Source organism: Bubalus kerabau, chromosome 14 (genome assembly GCF_029407905.1).
Source record: "Bubalus kerabau isolate K-KA32 ecotype Philippines breed swamp buffalo chromosome 14, PCC_UOA_SB_1v2, whole genome shotgun sequence".
NCBI classification, from domain to species: Eukaryota; Metazoa; Chordata; class Mammalia; order Artiodactyla; family Bovidae; genus Bubalus; species Bubalus kerabau.
In genome coordinates, this window is record NC_073637.1 from 76,738,411 (window position 1) to 76,756,244 (window position 17,834).

General features: G+C 38.7%; 1 protein-coding gene across 1 annotated transcript in view; it reads left to right on the forward strand.

Moving 5' to 3' along the window:
• The window catches only part of MMP16 (matrix metallopeptidase 16), a 395,775-nt gene that overhangs the window by 108,207 nt on the left and 269,734 nt on the right, over window positions 1-17,834 (forward strand). The window lies entirely within an intron of this gene.

The following is a 17,834-nucleotide window of genomic DNA, read 5'->3' on the forward strand; positions in this document are numbered from 1 at the left end:
CTTCTGTTAGCCATTGGTCATTTGGTAGCATATAGTTTAATCTTCACATATTTGTGAATTTTCCAGTTTCTTTACTGTTATCGATTTCTAGTTTTGTAACATTGTAGTTGGAAACTATATTTGATATTATTTCTGTTTTCCTAAGTTTATTAAGACTTATTTGTGATCTAACACATGATTTAAGTTGGAGAATGTTCCATATTCTTAAAAGGAATGTGGAATCTGCTCCTGTTGGGTGGACTCTTCTGTATACATTTGTTAGATCTATCTGGTCTAACATGTATGATAAGACAAATTTTTTAATTGGTTTTCTGTCTGGATGACCTAGCTACTGTTGAAAATTGGGTATTAAAGTCCCATTCTATAATAGTATTGCTTTCTATTTCTGTTTTTAGGTTTGTTAATGTTTATATATTTAGTTGGTCTGAAGTTGGGTATATACATATGTAAATTTGATTATATGTTCTTGATGAATTGACCCCTTTATAATTGGATCATATTCTTTGTCTCTTATTACAGCTATTCGCTTAAGTGTTTTATCTGATATAGTATAGCTATGTCTGCCTTTTTTGTTTTCCTTTTGCATGGAATATCCTTTCTCATTCCTTCCCTTTGAGCTTAAATGTGTCCTTAAAGCAGAAGTGAGTCTCCTGTATGCAGCACATAGTGGGAATTGTTTTATAATTTATTCAATGAATCTATGTCTTTTAATGTGAGAATTTTTTTATTTACATGTTAAGTATATATGGACTTACTGTATCCATACTATTGGTTGTTTTCTGGCTTTTATGCAGTTCCTTTATTCTTTTCTGCTTCTTTTTATCTCTTGCTTTGCAATTTGATTATTTTTATTTTTTTGTAGTGGCATGCCTTGATTTCTTTCTCTATACTTTTTAAAGTATCTAGTAGTAGGTTTTTGTGCTGTGGTTTCCATGATACTTACCAAAAAAAAAAAAAAAAAACTTACAGTGATAACAGTCTACTTTAAGCTGATAACTTCAAATGCAGAACAAAGCACTATATTTTTACATGTCCCCTCAAATTTTAAGGTTTTGGTGTCATATTTATACTGTATATCCATTAACAAATTTTATTATAGTTATTTTAGTCCTTTTGTCTTTTGATCTTCATACCAGTATTATATTTACCCACCACCATTATAATATTTCCTCCCTCATGGCTCAGATGGTATAGAATCCATCTGCAATTTGGTCTCTGGGTCGGGAAGATCCCCTGGAGAAGGAAATGGCAACCCACTCCAGTATTCTTGCCTGGAAAATCCCATGGACAGAAGAGCCTGGAGGACTACAGTCTCTGGGGTTGCAAAGAGTTGGACATGACCGAGTGACTAGCGCTTTCATTTTCACTTTCATTATATTATTATAGTATTCTCAGGTAGCTTGCATACTTACCTTTACCAGCAAGTTTTATACGTTCATATGTTTTTATGTTACTGATTAGTATTTTTTATTTCAGCTTGAAGAACTCTCTTTAATGTTTCTTGTAAGGTCAGTTCAGTGATGTTTAGCTTTTGTGTTTTCTTTTTTTTTTGGAAAACTACTTCTCTCTTTCTGAATGGCAGCTTTCATGGGTGGAGTATTCTTGGTTGAGTCTTTGTTTTTTTTTTTCCAGCAATATTAATATAGCATCCATTGCCTTTAAACCTCCAAGGTTTCTGCTGAGAAATCTGCTCACAGTCTTAAAGGTTTTATTTTCTATATAGCAAGTTTTTTTTTTGTTGCTGTTGTTGTTGTTTTTGTTGCTTTTAAGAATCTTTAACTTGTGCCAATTTAATTATAAGGTAATTCATTATAATGTATCTTGTTGTGGGCTTCTTTAGTTTTATCCTGACATTATTTAGGCTTCCTGGACTTGGATGTCTTGTTTCTTTTCCCAGGTTAGGTATTTTTCAGCCATTATTTCTTTGTGTTAGCTTTTTGACATAAATGTGTGTGTGTGTGTGTGTGTGTGTGTGTATATATATATATATATATGTATATATGGGGTTTTAAAGAGTCGGACACGACTGAGTGACTGATCTGATCAGATATATAGTCACACATATAAATATGCTCTGCTTGATGGTGTCCCATATACTACTTAAGCTATCTTTATTCTTTCTCATTCATTTTTCTTTTCCCCCTTTAATTGGATGAATTCCATAGCACTGTCTTTGAATTTTCTGATCTTTTCTTCTGCTTATTCTAGCTGTGCCTCTATTGAATTTTTCAGTTCAATGGTGTGCTTCAGCACTACAATTTCTGTTTCTACTTTTCTCTCTAGTGAAATTCTCATGTTCAGAATTTGAACTCCTTACTTTGTTGAGCATATTTATGACTGTTGATTTGAACTCTCTATTGGGTAAATTGCTCATATCTATTTTATTAATATTGGTCTCTGAAGATTTTTCTTGTTCTTTTGTTTGAAATATATTCCTTTGTTTCTTGATTTTCCTTGAATTTCTGTTACTATTTTTTAAAATATTTATTTATTTATTTTTGGCTGCACTGGATTTTCATTGCTGCCCATGGACTTTCTCCAGTTGTGGCAAGCAGAGGCTACTTTTTGTCTCCAGTTGTGGCAAGCAGAGGCTACTTTTTGTTGCAGTTTGTGGACTTCTCATTGAGGTGGCTTCTCTTGTAAGGCTCAGGATCTAGATGCACGACTTTCAGAGGTTGTGTCCTGTGGGCTCTGGAGTGCTGGCTCAGTAGTTGTGGCTCATAGGCTGAGTTGCTCTGTGGCATGTGGAATCTTCCTGCATGGCATGTGGAATCTTCCTGGAACAGGGACTGAGCCCATGTCTCTTGCATTGGCAGGCAGTTTCTTACTCATTAGACCACCAAGGAAGCCCTCTGTGTTTGTTTCTGCCCAGCGGCAAAAACAATCATTTATTCCAATCCTTATAGACTGGTCTTATGCAGGACATGAACCTTGTCAATAAACCTAGCTCAGGCTCCTAGTTACTGCTCAAGCCTTTCTAATTGTCCAAACCACTGTCTTTGTTCTTCGTGGCTGCCAGTACTCGAGGGTGTCGCAGAAGCCTCAAGACCTTTCAGTGTCCTGAAGAGGAGGATTGCAATCAGCACCTAGATGCAGGCTGATTAGAAGCCAGATCCTCAGGCAGCAGCTAGGCACATATGCAGTTAACCACACAGTCCTTCCAGGCAGAAACTGGGAGGTGAACATTATTGCCTACTCCTTCTGCACTGAATCTTTGTGATATAGTGTGGCAAGTGCTCACAAACCCATTAACTACTTCTTTGACTTAGTTCTCTGAGCCCCACTAGCTATCAGAGATAAATGATTTGGGGACCTATTCCTTGAATGGCAGCTGTAAACATTGGACCCTGGATGTATACAGTTTTTATCCAATACTCTGAGGTATTTTCCTAACATACAGGCAACTTGGCTTTATTGTTGGAAGGAGCTTTAGGGAGAAGACAGGAAAGTGCCCACTAACTGCCCTAGTCTCTGAGGAGGCTCACATGCAGTACAGTGTGAAGATGCATGCTCATTAAAAGCTGAACCCTCAGGCAGCAGCTTGTAAAGCTGCAGTCAGATCCTTTCCAGGGAAAGCCTGGGAGATGGTAGTGCTTGCCAGCTCTCTCTGTGCTGAGCCTTGTGACAATAAATGTTGCAAGCGCTCGTGTTCCTTTTAAGAACTGCTTCTTTGCAAAAATAGCGTAAGACTCCTGAATGCAGGAGTTGGGGCTTCCCGGGTGGCACCGTGGTAAAGAATCTGCCTGCCAGTATAGGAGAGTCAAGAACAAGAATTCATTTTCTGGGTCTCCGGAAGATCCCCTGGAGTAGGAAATGGCAACCTGTTCCAATATTCTTTCTTGGAAAACTCTGGATAGAGGAGCCTGGCGGGCTACAATCTATGATGCTGCAAAAGAGTTGGATACAACTGAGCGACAGAGCACACATCTGAACGCAAGCCTTGTTTACTTTCGAGCTAGGTGTTTCGGGAGGCCATCACTCAGGTGGGAGCTCTAAAAGTACGGACACCAGATGTGTGTTCCAAATCCTTTACTCCCGGAGAGAAGCTGGGAGTTGAGGGTTGCCTCCAGATTGGATGGCACTGTGCTAGGTCTGGGTTTTAAAGTCAGTGTGTGTCTCAGCTTTCCCTATGGATTTTGGTGTGTGATTTTCTTCTTTACCCCATGTGAAGAATTCAGTCAGCTCTAGGTATACCTGTGTACATTCGGTACGTATATAAGAGGAGGGAAATAGGTGCCTATTTACTATTTTGGTCCAGTCCCTTAAAACCTCATTTAAACTGAAAAGTATATGTACTTCAGTTGTTCAAGTAATATTTAGATTAATCTTTAAGTTCTTATGCTTTGCTACAGCAAAAACATGTATTCTAAAATATCATCATTAAGATACTTACCTATAATTTTAAAATCATATAATCCTTAGTATCTTTGGATTTTTTTTTTATTTTCATGTTTGTTTTTTTGTTCCAGTTTTCTACACTGAATTACCCTTTGTTATCTTTGCTTATTTTTTTATTTATTTTTAATTACAGGATAAATATATAATCCAGAAAGGTTAGTTTTGGATTATGTTGGATTTGCTTCTGTGACTTTAATCCTTGTCTTGCTGCTGTTGTTATGAAAGGCATACGTAAAGGCCTGCCTCAGGGAGATAACCTGACTCTGCCCACCCTTGAAGGATGGTGACATTCTTGAATTCTTTGTGTGGCAGAGGGCACGGTGTCCCTCCTCAGCTGCTGACTGGCATGGCTCAGAAATTCACATTTGGGGAGGCCAGAACCACAGAGAGATGTGACGTCTTTGTTGATATGACAGGAGATATTCCATTTCACACCACCCATGAAATGACTGTAAGGAAGTGAAACTAACACATCCCCTTTCCTATGGCTTGCTATTCTAGGAGACAGTTGCGGGAATTGTTCGTCTCTCAGTCCTCCCCAGATCTTAGCCACCCCATGGACTGCCACATGCCCCGCTTCCCTGTCATTCGCCATCTCCAGAGTTTGCTCAAATTCATGTCCATTGAGTCAGTAATACCAACCAACCATCCCATCCTCTGTTTTCTGCTTCACCTCTTGCCCTCAATCTTTCCAAGCGTCAGGGTCTTTTCCAACGAGTGGGCTACTTGCATCAGGTGGCCAAAGTATTGGAGCTTCAGCGTCAGCATCAGTCCTTCCAATGAATATTCAGGATTGATTTCCTGAATATCATGGCATCTGGTCCCATCACTTCATGGTGAATAGATGGGGAAACAATGGAAACAGTGACAGGTTTTATTTTCTTGGGCTCCAAAATCACTGCAGATGGTGACTGCTGCTAAGTCGCTTCAGTCGTGTCCGACTCTGTGCAACCCCATAGACGGCAGCCCATCAGGCTCCCCTGTCCCTGGTATTCTACAGTCCATAAGTTGCAAGAACACTGGAGTGGGTTGCCATTTCCTTCTCCAATGCATGAAAGTGAAAAGTGAAAGTGAAGTCGCTCAGTCGTGTCTGACTCTTTTCTTTCAAGGAGCAAGTATCTTAATTTTGTGACTGCAGTCACTGTCTGCAGGGATTTTGGAATCGAAGAAGGTAAAATCTGTCACTGTTTCCATTTTCTCCCCATCTATTTGCCATGAAATGATGGGACCAGATCCCATGATCTTAGGTTGTTGAATATTGGGTTTTAAGCCAGGCTTTTCACTCTCCTCTTTCACCTTCATAAAGAGACTCTTTAGTTCCCCTTCACTTTCTGCCATTAGAGTGGTATCATCTGCATATCTGGGGTGGTTGATATTTCTCCCCGCGATCTTGATTCCAGCTTGTGATTCATCCAGCCCAGCATTTCACATGATGCATTGTTTGCAGGAATTAAATGGTCTTTTTACTTTGTTTCCTCACCTCCCTATCTCTGATCCATAATGTTTCCTCACCTCCCCATCTCTGATCCATAAAAGGACCTGGCATTCAGACCCTGACAAGATGGTGTTTGAGGCCCTAGCCTGCCTTTTGAAAGTTTCCTTGGCTCAGGTGGTAAAGAACCTGCCTACAATGAGGGAGACCTGGGTTTCGATCCTCTTTTTGGGAGCAACCCCTGGAGAAGGGAATGGCAACCCACTCCAGTATTCTTGCCTGGAGAATCCCATGGACAGAGGAGCCTGATGGGCTAAAGTCCATAAGGTTGCAAGTAGTCAGACAGGACTGGGTGACTTAACCCTTTCACTTTCAGCCTGCCATCTCTTGGTCAGCCAACTCCTGAGTAAATTTCTTCCCTTGGCTCACTACCTGGTCTTGGATTTATTGGCCTGTAATGCGGTGAGCACAGCGATCTTGGACTCTGTAACAAATGCTTTACAATATGGTGTTGGTTTTTGCTGTACAATGACACAAATCAGCCATAAGTCTACATATATTCCCATCTTGAGCCTCTCTCTCTCACCCACCCCTATCTCATCCCTCCGGGTCGTCACAGACCACCTGGCTGAGCTCCTTGTTTTATGTAGCAAACTTCCTAATTTCCTACTGGCTATCTGTTTTACACATGGTAATGTATGTATTTCAGTGCTACTCTATCACTTTGTCCCACCCTCTCTTTCTCCCACTATGTTCATAAGTTCATTCTCTACATCTGCATTTCTGTTCTTTCCCTGCAAATAGGTTCATCAGTATCATTTTCCTGGAGTCCATATATACGCATTAATATACAATATTTTTGCCTATTCATTTTAGCTAAAAAAATACTTAGTGTTTTTTCTTTACATTTAAAATCATCTCCTTCAGTCACGATATAAAGTAAAATTAAGGATAAGCATGTCTATTGTTAATTTTTGGTAGACATTTTTTTTCCTTAAAATTAATTGATTATTTTATTGGTGGGCTGATATTATTCAACCACAGTTTGCTCACAGTTTATAATTTTTCTTGCATTTTATATGTATGAAATACAAAGTACTTTTCCAAAGTTTTGTTGTTTAGTATGGTGATGTTTTGAAGGAGGTATCTGGTGCTTTGCAATGCCCCTGAAAAGATGTGGTCTTTATACCAAATGGAAATCTCGGGCTTCCCTTGTGGCTCAGAGGGTAAAGTGTCTGCCTACAATGTGGGAGACCAGGGTTCGATCCCTGGGTCGGGAAGATCCCCTGGAGAAGGCAATGGCAACCCACTCCAGTACTCTTGCCTGGAAAATCCCATGAACTGAGAAGCCTGGTAGACTACAGTCCATGGGGTTGTAAAGAGTTGGACACGACTGAGTGACTTCACTTTCACTTTTTCTTGCATTTTATATGTATGAAATACAAAGTACTTTTCCAAAGTTTTATTGTTTAATATGGTGATGTTTTGAAGGAGGTATCTGGTGCTTTGTAATGTCCCTGAGATGATGTGGTCTTTATATGAAATGGAAATCTTACCATAGTTGGTCATAAGCTTGGCAGAGAGTCCTATAGTTCACTAGACTTTCATTGGTGGCCTTTGGTTATATTTATGGTTTTTTTTTTGAAGGACAATATCATTTTAATATATTTCATTAAAATCAGTTCTTTTAATAATTATAAAAAAAAATTACTGTTAGTGAACCACACTTGGGTGTGTTGGCCTGTCTGTGGTGAAGTCAGTCTACTGATGCTGAGTTGTGGTGAAGGGAATGCAGGATTTATTGCAGGACAACAAACAAAGAGTCCAGGGCAGCTGGTACTCCAAATACCAGAGCTCCCTGGATGGGTTTCATGAAAGCGTTTTTCAAGTTCAAGTTGGGGATGCAGTGGTCACACGGGGTATGTAATCAATTCATGCACAGTTCTCTGATTGGTTGAGGGTGAGGTAACAGGGAAGTGTCATAGGGGTTAACATTATTGATTCTCAGGCTCCAGTAGGCCTGGAGGCTATGTGCGCGTGGTCATCAAATAGTTAACATTTTCTATTTCCTGGGGGCTTTAGCATGTGTAAAGTGACTCTCAAAATGTGTATCACATACCATTATTTATGTACTTCAGAGATGAGCTAAAGAAGAGGATATTGGGGAAGAGTCTGTCCTGGAAAGGGCCCTTGTTGTTGTTATTGTTCAGTCACGAATTCATGTCCAACTCTTTGTGACCCCATGGACTGCAGCACACCAGGCTTCACTGTCCTTCACTATCTCCCCGAGTTTGCTCAGATTCATGTCTATTGATTGAGTCAGTGGTGCTATCTCACCGTCTCATCCTCTGCTGCCCTCTTCTTTGGCCTTCAATCTTTCCTAGCCTTAGAGTCTTTTCCAATGAGTTGGCTCTTCACACCAGGTGGCCAAAGTATTGGCGCTTCAGCTGCCCTGCTCATTTACATGACCTGGTTGGGAATTGGGAAGCAGAACTACTTCTCGTAGGTTGTTTCATGAGCGTAGAAATGTGGTTAAAAGGTGGCTTTTCCTTAGACATATTTCTTCTAGGTTAAAGTGACTCCTGGTGAAATAATTTTCAGCATTGTTCAGTACTCCTCTCTAATGTTTAAGATCATGTACCCACAGTCTTACATCTTCTCCCTAGTGAGTGTTGTTCAGACACATGAACAATTTCCTTGTTGGGAAAATCCTTATGCTCATAAATATTTGCTTCAGATTTGTTAATATGCAGTAATGAATTTAACTTCTGTTGACTTAAGAAATAGTCGCAACCTAGAAGTTGAGAGTTATGTTTTATTTGGTGAGAATTTTAGGACTTCAAGCCTGGGAGAAGGCATCTCAGATAACCATGAGAGAACTGTTCTAAGGAGGTGGGGGGAGGAGTCAGGTTAAATAGAAGTTTGAACAAGGGGCAGGTAGTCTGAACATCAAAAGATTGCTATTAATTAAGAAAATCAGATATCTCAAGTTAGGGATTTTCACACTGTTCTGTGTATGGGAAGATGCAAGAGCCTGGGCCTAAAATCCTCCCTCTCATATGTATCTTAGCTATCTGGGGCCAGCATCCTGCAATTTGGTTTTTCACATCCTTAGTTCCTTGCTCAAGTAGGAGTGGTGGCAGCCTGATCGCAGGTATGGTTTTTCTTGGGCACCCACTGGGCTCAGAAATTCACATTCGGAGGACCGGAGTCACTGATGACTGTCACATCCTTGTCATTGATATGGCAGGAAATCCTTCATTTTTCACCTCCATGCAAGCAAACATTTTGTGTGATTTGTTTACTTAATGAGAGTCAGACTGGTGACTGGTCAATAGCAAGTACTACATTGTAGATCCTCATTAAGTATGTTATTTTTTCGACTGGGGAAAAAAAAAATACAACCTAAAAGTTGAGAGCTGTGTTTTACTTGGTGGACAAATCTGAGACGTTGAGCCTGAAACACAACATCTCAGATGATGAGAAGCTGTTTTGAAGAGGAAGTGGGGGAGCCAGGATATATAGGAGTTTTTGCAACAAAGCCAGATGGTTGCAACATCAAAAGATTACTGCTAAGAAAAATAAGCCAGATATCTCAAGTTAAAGAATTTAGTTCTTTGTGTGTATGAAAAAATCCAAGAGTCTGGTCTCACTGATATCACCTCAGCTATGTGGGACCAGTATCCTGTGCTTCATCATCCTGAGTTTCCTCAGGGTGCCTCATGGGCGAGGGTGGATGTGTGGCTGTGCTGAGTGCTGGCTGGGCTTGGCAGTGGGCAGTCCTCTTTGCCTCCATCCTGAGTCTCCCTCAGGGATCACTGAGGGATCACTCTCTGCGAGGCTGTAATGCGATGGCTTGATGGAAGCAGCACCCTTTGTTTACAGATATAGCAGGCAATGTACAAACTCACATGCGAATGATGAATGGTTGCCTGACTGACTGAATGAGTGAATAAGCATGACTGGTCCAAGCTAAACATTGCCTTTCCACAGTAGAGATGTTGATGATGTTTCTATGCTGAATACAGTTGTGTTTTTCCTTATTTCAAGCTAAGGGGTACATGATTGTTCCCACCTACAATGGAGAACATAGAAAATGTCATAAATTGCTCCTTTTTTTTTTTTTTTTGGTCAGATTCTTGTTCAATACTAGGAAATGTCTTTAATACACTCACTATTTAATTGAACTTTCTTGGTATAGGGAATTCTCTGTTCATTAAAGGATTTATTAATCTTACAATCAATTTGATATAAAGTTTTTTCTTCTTGTAACAAAATTAATTTTAAGTGATCCTGTCATGTTGCTCATGGTACAACCAAGCTGTAAAATTGATTATTCTGCTAATGTGGTTTCTTTGGGGGCTTAAACCAAACTCACTGACTCATTTATCCATTCATAAATCGAGGCATTTTGGAACACCTACACTATTTGAGTCATTATCCTAAGGCCAAGAAATGCAACGGCTTAAATGTCTCTGTCCACAGACATTCAAAGTCTAATAGAGGAGGGAATCACTGGTTAGTGAGTCAAGCACTCAAGCATGGGGAGCATGTAGGCAAGGCATCAAAACCAAACCAGGAAACCATAGTGTGTTTCTTTTTTTTTTTTCATAGTGTGTTTCTATAGGAGTTGGTGAGTTAGCTGATTTTTGAAGAGACAGCTCCACACTAGCGCTATAAAAAAACATGCTTTTTCTGAAAAGTGAGGGCAGGTGTACAAGAAGAGCAAAAAGCATCTGTGAAAGCATGGAGAAATAAATAGGACAGTGAACAGTTGTAGATTGCTGTTAGTAATACGTGTAAGTCAGGAGCTCTCTATTATATGGCAAACATTTGTGTGGTAGAAAGGGCAGAATGGCTCCCTCCACTTTTTATCATATTAAACTCTCCACCTAGGTAATTTCATTCAGTCCCAAGGGAAATGCACATGTTTATCACGAATGTATGAAGCACTGTACATGCCTGTTGGTGGACTACAAACTTAGCTTAAGTGCGTTAAGCAAGGTTTTGAGAAATGGAATATTTCCTGCCATATCAACAGAGAGGATGTCACAGATGTCAGTGACTGCAGCCCTCCAGAGTAAGCTCGTGAGCCCTAAGGGCACTCAGGAAGGCCAATGCTTCTAATCTAGCAGCCATCAGACTTCAGTCACTCATCCAGCTGAAAGGAAACTCGGAATGTGAAAAACTCAGGGTAACCAGCCCAAAAGAGGTGAGGTGCATATCAAAGAAGTGATTTCAGTGAGCCCAGACCCTTGTATCTTTCCATACATAGAAAAGTACTAATTTCCTTAACCTGGGATATCTGGGTTTTTTTAAGAAACAATACTCTTTTGATGTGCGGGCTACCTGCCCTTTGTTGCCAAACTTGTATATAACCTGGGTGCTCCCTTCACTTTCTCAGAGTTGTTCTCTCAGAGTTACTTGAGATGCTATCTCCTGGACTTGATGTCCTAAAAATTCCCACCAGTTAAAATATAACTCTCAACTTTCAGGTTGTGAATATTTTTTTAAGTCAACCGTTTCAGGCAGAACCCATTTTTTTGGAATTAGTAAGTTAGACTAAAAAAAAGAAAAAGAAAAACATGTTTGAACATTTAAAAGCATGCTTCTAAATGACTCAGAGATTAAAAAAAATCTTTATGGAAATGATAAAGTGTGAACTGAATGAAAGCAGTTACTATGAAACTGACGGGTGTCGTTTTGGGGGACTCTGACGAGCTCCAGTCCTTTATGTCTCTGCACAGAAAAGAATTCAGTGAGAGGCAAAGTGATAAATAAGAAGTGGTTTGTTAGAACAGGATGCTCGTGAGGCTGACACGTGGGCAGGCAAGAGGGTACCACTTAGTAAGAGAACTTAGTGTGCTGCAGCTTTATAATCAAAGCAGAAGTGGGAGGGGAAGACCTTCTTTGTCTTTCTTGAGCAGATGTCATGCTTCCATCATCAGTTCCTTTACCAGGTTGAGCAGGGAATTTTCTTGTCCCTACATTGTCAAGCTAGGTTCATAACGAGTTGTTGACTTTTTTTTATGTGTGCAGAGAACCTGTCCTAACTGACTGAGCTCACTGGGCAGGATGTGGGGCCCACACCCCCACTGTGTTATTGTTTGGGGACATGTCTCACGTTTTTTGTTGCATGGTTTTGTTGCTAAGCGTGCCTACTTGGGTTTGAGGTTAAGAATCATTAACTGACAGGAGTTTCTCATAGTTTTTGTACTTACAATGCCCTGCTGAGATTGCATATTTAATCATCTCTTTTGAAAATTCCATGGACAGAGGTAGCCTGGTGGGCTACAATCCATGGGGTCACAGAGTCAGATAGGACTGAGTGATATTACAATGACACAGTACAATTTGTCCATTTACTCAATCCCTATCAACTCATCCATGTGGGTTATAGCTGAAGTAATGCATTCGAAAAACAAATTTATACCCAAATGCTGCATTAGAAAGAATAAAAGTTAAAAATTCATTAGCTAAGCATTCAACGTAAAAAAATAATAGCTAAATATATCCAAAGATTTTAGGAAGAAGGAAACAGTGAACATAATTCATAAATTAATGATGTAGAAAAAAAAGGCACATGATACAATACACATAGAATAAAGTGGATCCACAAAGACTCATTCATTTTTGAAAAGCTAATAAAAATAGACAAATCTCTGGTAGGATTAATAATTTAAAAAAGGAAGGTTCAATTACACTGGAAGTAGATATGTAATGTTTGCTACAACAGAGGCTGAACCACTAACAAGAGAATATTATGCCAATAAGCTCAACAAACTTAGATGGACTGGAACAATTTCTAGATCACTGCAGTGGCCTTAAAATCAGTCCTCTAGACTAGTTTCTCAAGTCCTCTCTGTTCATTATCGACACAGTAAAATGATCAGTTTACAAAAAAATGTAATCATGCTACTCTTCTGACTAACTATAAGCCAAAAATGATGTCTTGCTAGTCTAAGGGGAAAGGATGTTTCCTGAAAGAGACATCATCTTGGTTCCGCCTCTCCATTTGCATCTCTTCCTGCTCTGTCCTTGGTAACTGCTCTCCTACCACATTATTTTCCTCTTCAACTGTTGCTAAAATGTACTGAGTTCCTTTAGCCTTAGACTCCCCACCATTGATATTCTTTCCATAATGGCACTTTGTTTTTTTCCACCATGTTCTCCTTTGTTGTTCAGTCACTCAGTCGTGTCTGACTCTTTGCAATCCCATGGACTGCAGCACGCCAGGCCTCGCTGTCCATCACCAACTCCCGGAGTTTTCCCAAACCCATGTCCATCAAGTCGGTGATGCCATCCAACCATCTCATCCTCTGTCATCCCCTTTTCCTCCCACCTTCAATCTTTCCCAGCATCAGGGTCTTTTCTAACGAGTCAGTTCTTCACCTCAGGTGGCCAAAGTATTGGAGTTTCAGCTTCAGCATCAGTCCTTCCAATGAACATCCAGGACTGATCCTTAGGATGGACTGGTTGGATCTCCTTGCAGTCCAAGGGACTCTCAAGGGTCTTCTCCAACACCACAGTTCAAAAGCATCGATTCTTCTGAGTTCAGCTTTCTCACATCCATACGTGACTATTGGATTCCCATCAGCCTGTTTTTTTCTAGTTAGTACTTTTGAACGAATTAAAGATGGAATGAAGATGTTTAAAGATCGATTGCAACCTATTCATTTTACACAGAGATTTTGAAAATGCCTTTATTAACGTGTGAATAACATACAATAAATTGCATGTATATAAAATGTATGATTTGACAAGTTTTGATGTATGTATAATCCCATTTTGTGCGTGTTTCTTTCTGCTTGTCCCCTTAGTACCAAAACAACCACTGACCTGGTTTCTGTAGTACAGATTAGTTATAATTTTACTGAGATCTAAAAGCTGTCATTCTGTATAAACTCTTTTGTGTCTGGTTTATTTCATTCAGCATACTATTTTGAGATTTATCCATGTTGTGTTTATCAGTACTTCATTCATTTTAATTGCTGAGTCGTGCTGTATAACAAAGATGTAACCGAGTTTATGTTTTCCTTGTTGATGGATTTACATAGTCATTTCTGTATGACTTCCTTCTCCACAGAAATAGTAGTAAGAAAGTCTGCATATATTGGAGATAAGAAAACAGCAAATACTAAGTTTAAAAATAGAGAAACAAGTATTATACTATTTATTCTAGATATTTTTCAATTAGTAGTTGTGAATTATCACATACAGTTCTGAAAATTGCCTGTAATCATCGGCATGGGTTTTGGCTACAAGAAAACTAAAGAGAAATATTGAATATTGGTAGAATCACTAATTGCTATCTCTTTTTAAAAAATTATGATAACTATGAAACTGTGTGTTTAACTTCTGTATTGGAAATCTTCTAAAACTATAGTTAAAAGTCATAAAGACAGTGTAGAAAATAGCATTGAATATAATCACTTTACTTTTGCATGAAAAAAAATATTTCTTTTAGATTAACCTGTCCTTTACCTATGGTAACCCATAGATAAAAGGGGTATGAAAAAGTCATTTATTATTCTTTGTGTATGTATTATGCTAACGTCATCATTTTTTTCTGATGTCAAGTCTTAACCATAAAATAAGTGATCTTAAGTAGGGACATACTGCATCTTTTTTATTTTTTCGTTCTTAGTTTTGAGTTTAATTGGCTTAAACTATATCTATTTATATGGAGATACATCTGTCAACATCTGTTTATCAGCATCTTTTTTTAGAGTAGTGCTAGTCCAAAGAATGAGTGAGAAGAGAGTGAAAGCAATACCCCCTGTCTGTTTTTTGGGCTTCCCTGATAGCTCAGTTGGTAAAGAATCCATCTGCAATGCAGGGAAATTATTTGAAGGAGAGAAAAGTCATCCAAATAAAAAATGTTCACAAAGATGATAGAATTTTCATATATAATTTTTTTTTTACAGTAGACATATAGACTTGTAAAAACTTACTCTGATTGCAAAGAAAAAAAATTTAATGCCAGACACTGAGGCTTGACTGAGAGAGACAATTGGTAAGGCAATGCTTCCTATGTCTATGATGTCAGCTGATCATTCTTGCAAGAAGAGCTAGTTCAGGTATCTTTGGTACGGCTTCAAATATGAAAAATTCAAAATGTTAAAAGTAGAAGTATGGAGGAGAAATAGAAGGGAAGTATGACAATATTGCCATGTTTGTAGGTAATTGACAGTTCTTAGTAGTTGACATTTGATTCCTAGGCTTAGTCCTCCAGTTATGGAAGGTGACTTAGCTGTAATTCTAACTTGTTTAACTGATGGTTTTGATGTATTTACTCTCTCCCATCATTTAGGTTTAGTGATATAGTGAAGTCGCTCAGTTGTGTCTGACTTTTTGCGACCCCATGGACTGTAGCCTATCAAGCTCCTCCATCCATGGGATTTTCCAGGCAAGAGTGCTAGAGTGGATTGCCATTTCCTTCTCCAGGGGATCTTCCCGACCCAGGAATTGAACCCGGGTCTCCCACATTGCAGACAGACACTTTTACCATCTGAGACACCAGGGAAGCCAGCTCTCATATAAGGGCTGGGTCTCCCGTGCTAAGGCACAGATGGTCGAGACAAAGGTCACTCACCTGGGAGTTCAGACCACACACAGGTCCAGGAAGCTGTCCTCTGATTGGGCACAAACCACTTTATTCCCATGCAGTGATTAAGAAGGTAGTCAAAAAAATCTTGGTTTGCAGTTCTTTCTCATATTATTATTTTTAGGATCATGATTGGATTATTTGATATCCTTTTAAGACTCAATAACCACATCTAAAAATGAGAAACTGAAATTTAATAAAATTCCTGTGATTGGATATTAAATAAAAACACGTGTTAATGCTCTATTATAATGCCCAGTGCATAGTGGTGTTCAGTTGGTGAAGACTAATGGTGGCACCCATATTTATAATTTTTTTAGATTGTCCACAATGCCTTTTTCCTTATCAGTCACTCTTTCCTGGATACTGCCCCTGTGCTGAAGTTAATAATGTGAAGGTAAAGAAAAGGGGCATCTTCTCAATAAAGCTCTATTAATGACTAATATTTAGTTTATAAAAAGTGCTATATACACATTTTCTTATATAATCATTTAAAAATGTGTAAGTTTTGGGTTAGCCAAACTTTTTGCTTGTGTTTTTCCGTAAGATATTACAAAAAACCCGGATGAACTTTTTGGCCAACCCAATTTACATCATCACCCTATTTTACATAGTAACAAACTAAACATGCAGAGAGAGAGAGAGAGACTTTAAGGAATTAGTCAAAGCGATTGTGGAGGCTGGCAGGTTCAAAATCTGCAGGCCACGGAAGACCCAGGGAAGAGTCACTGTGTCCTCTAGGGTCTGAGGCAGTCTAGAAGCAAGCTTCCATCTTTCCTAGGTGAAGACTGGCTTTTTCCTTTCAAAGCCTTCAACTGATTTGATGAGATCTACCTACATTATGAAAAGTAAAGCTGCTTTACTTAAAGTTTATTGATTTAAGTATTAATCTCCTCTAAAAGATCCCTTCAGAACAACATTTAGACTAGTGTTTGACCAAGTGTCTGGGTGCTGTGGCCAGTCAAATTGACACACAAAATCAACTCTCGCAGCTGGTTAGTGGTAAGTTGACCTTTAGGTCCCCACGATATAGCTTAGGAGTCACTTCTGTTCATTTCTCATCTTCCTCTTTTAGGGTTACATAACAGACACCTTTCAACAGCTGTTCCTGGCACCAGATTAAGGAGGTCATGTGCCCACTGACAGTGTAGACCTTGTGCAGCCCTGTGATGGCAGCCTCCAGGCATGTGATCCAGAAAGATGGAGAGTTTGTATGTAGATCACACAAGTTAGCTTTGCAAAATGGGGACTTTCTTAATAAATCCCTGACCTTTTTTACCTATGCTTTAAAAAAATGCATAAAAGTAGAAAAGTGTCATTTTTATTAACATTAGTATATAATTTCTATATTTGATTTTTGAATGAAAAATTATAATCTATTCTACTTAGTGTTAATTTTTTACTTTTTTCCAACTGAATTAAAAAAAAAAAAGAAACCAAAAAAGAATTATGCAAATTATGCAGATAATTAAAATGGTTTTAACAAAGGATTTATGGTATATCATCATCTGGTTTGTCTTCATCAAAAGGACTGTATTTGAACAACAATAGGCACTTTAGAGGAAATTTTTAGTATTTTAATAATCATGTAGATATGTGGTTTACATCTGTGGAAACAATGTTTCTTGTTTCTCTTCAGTAATCTGTCTACTTTTTCTTTTCTTCCTTTAGTCCTTTTTTCTTCTTTCTTTACTTTCTTCCTTTTTTCTTTCCTTCCTCTCTCTCTTTCTTCCTTTCTTTTTTTAATACTGAACTGTTTTCAGAGAACATATACTAGATAATGAGATAATGGTTTGTATTTTTATCTGTGCACCTCAAAATTTTTTCTACAATGAGGTGAGGTAAACATAATTAATATTTATTTTAGTAGAATATTTCAATGATAAAAATTAAAACTTGAAGCTGACTCTTTGTAAAAAGTAGATAAACCAATTAAAAAGAAAAAGATTTTAAATTGATTTTTGGGCATTTCATTTCTTCTATCACAGTATTTTCTCACTGGCTAAAGAAATATCATAAACTCTTAAACATATTTCAAAGTATTGCCAAAGTTGCACATACATGTGGGATGAAAAATACTGATGACTAGAAGACAAAAAGTAAAAACCTTATATGTGATCTCCATTGATATGTGGGTTTTCCCTTTATAAGTGGTGCTGATAGAGCATTGCTTGTCTAATCCGGAGTATGGTGAGGAGACAGGCAGGACGGCCTGTCCTATACCTGGCCTATGGTGGGCTCCCCACATTCCAATGGAAACAATTCATCTCCCTATAATTAATATCTTTTTACAAGGCTAGTGAACAAAGTGGAAGTTGCTCGGTTGTATCTGACTCTTTGTGACCCCATGGACTATGCAGTCCATGTGTAGACTATACAGTCCATGTATAGACTATA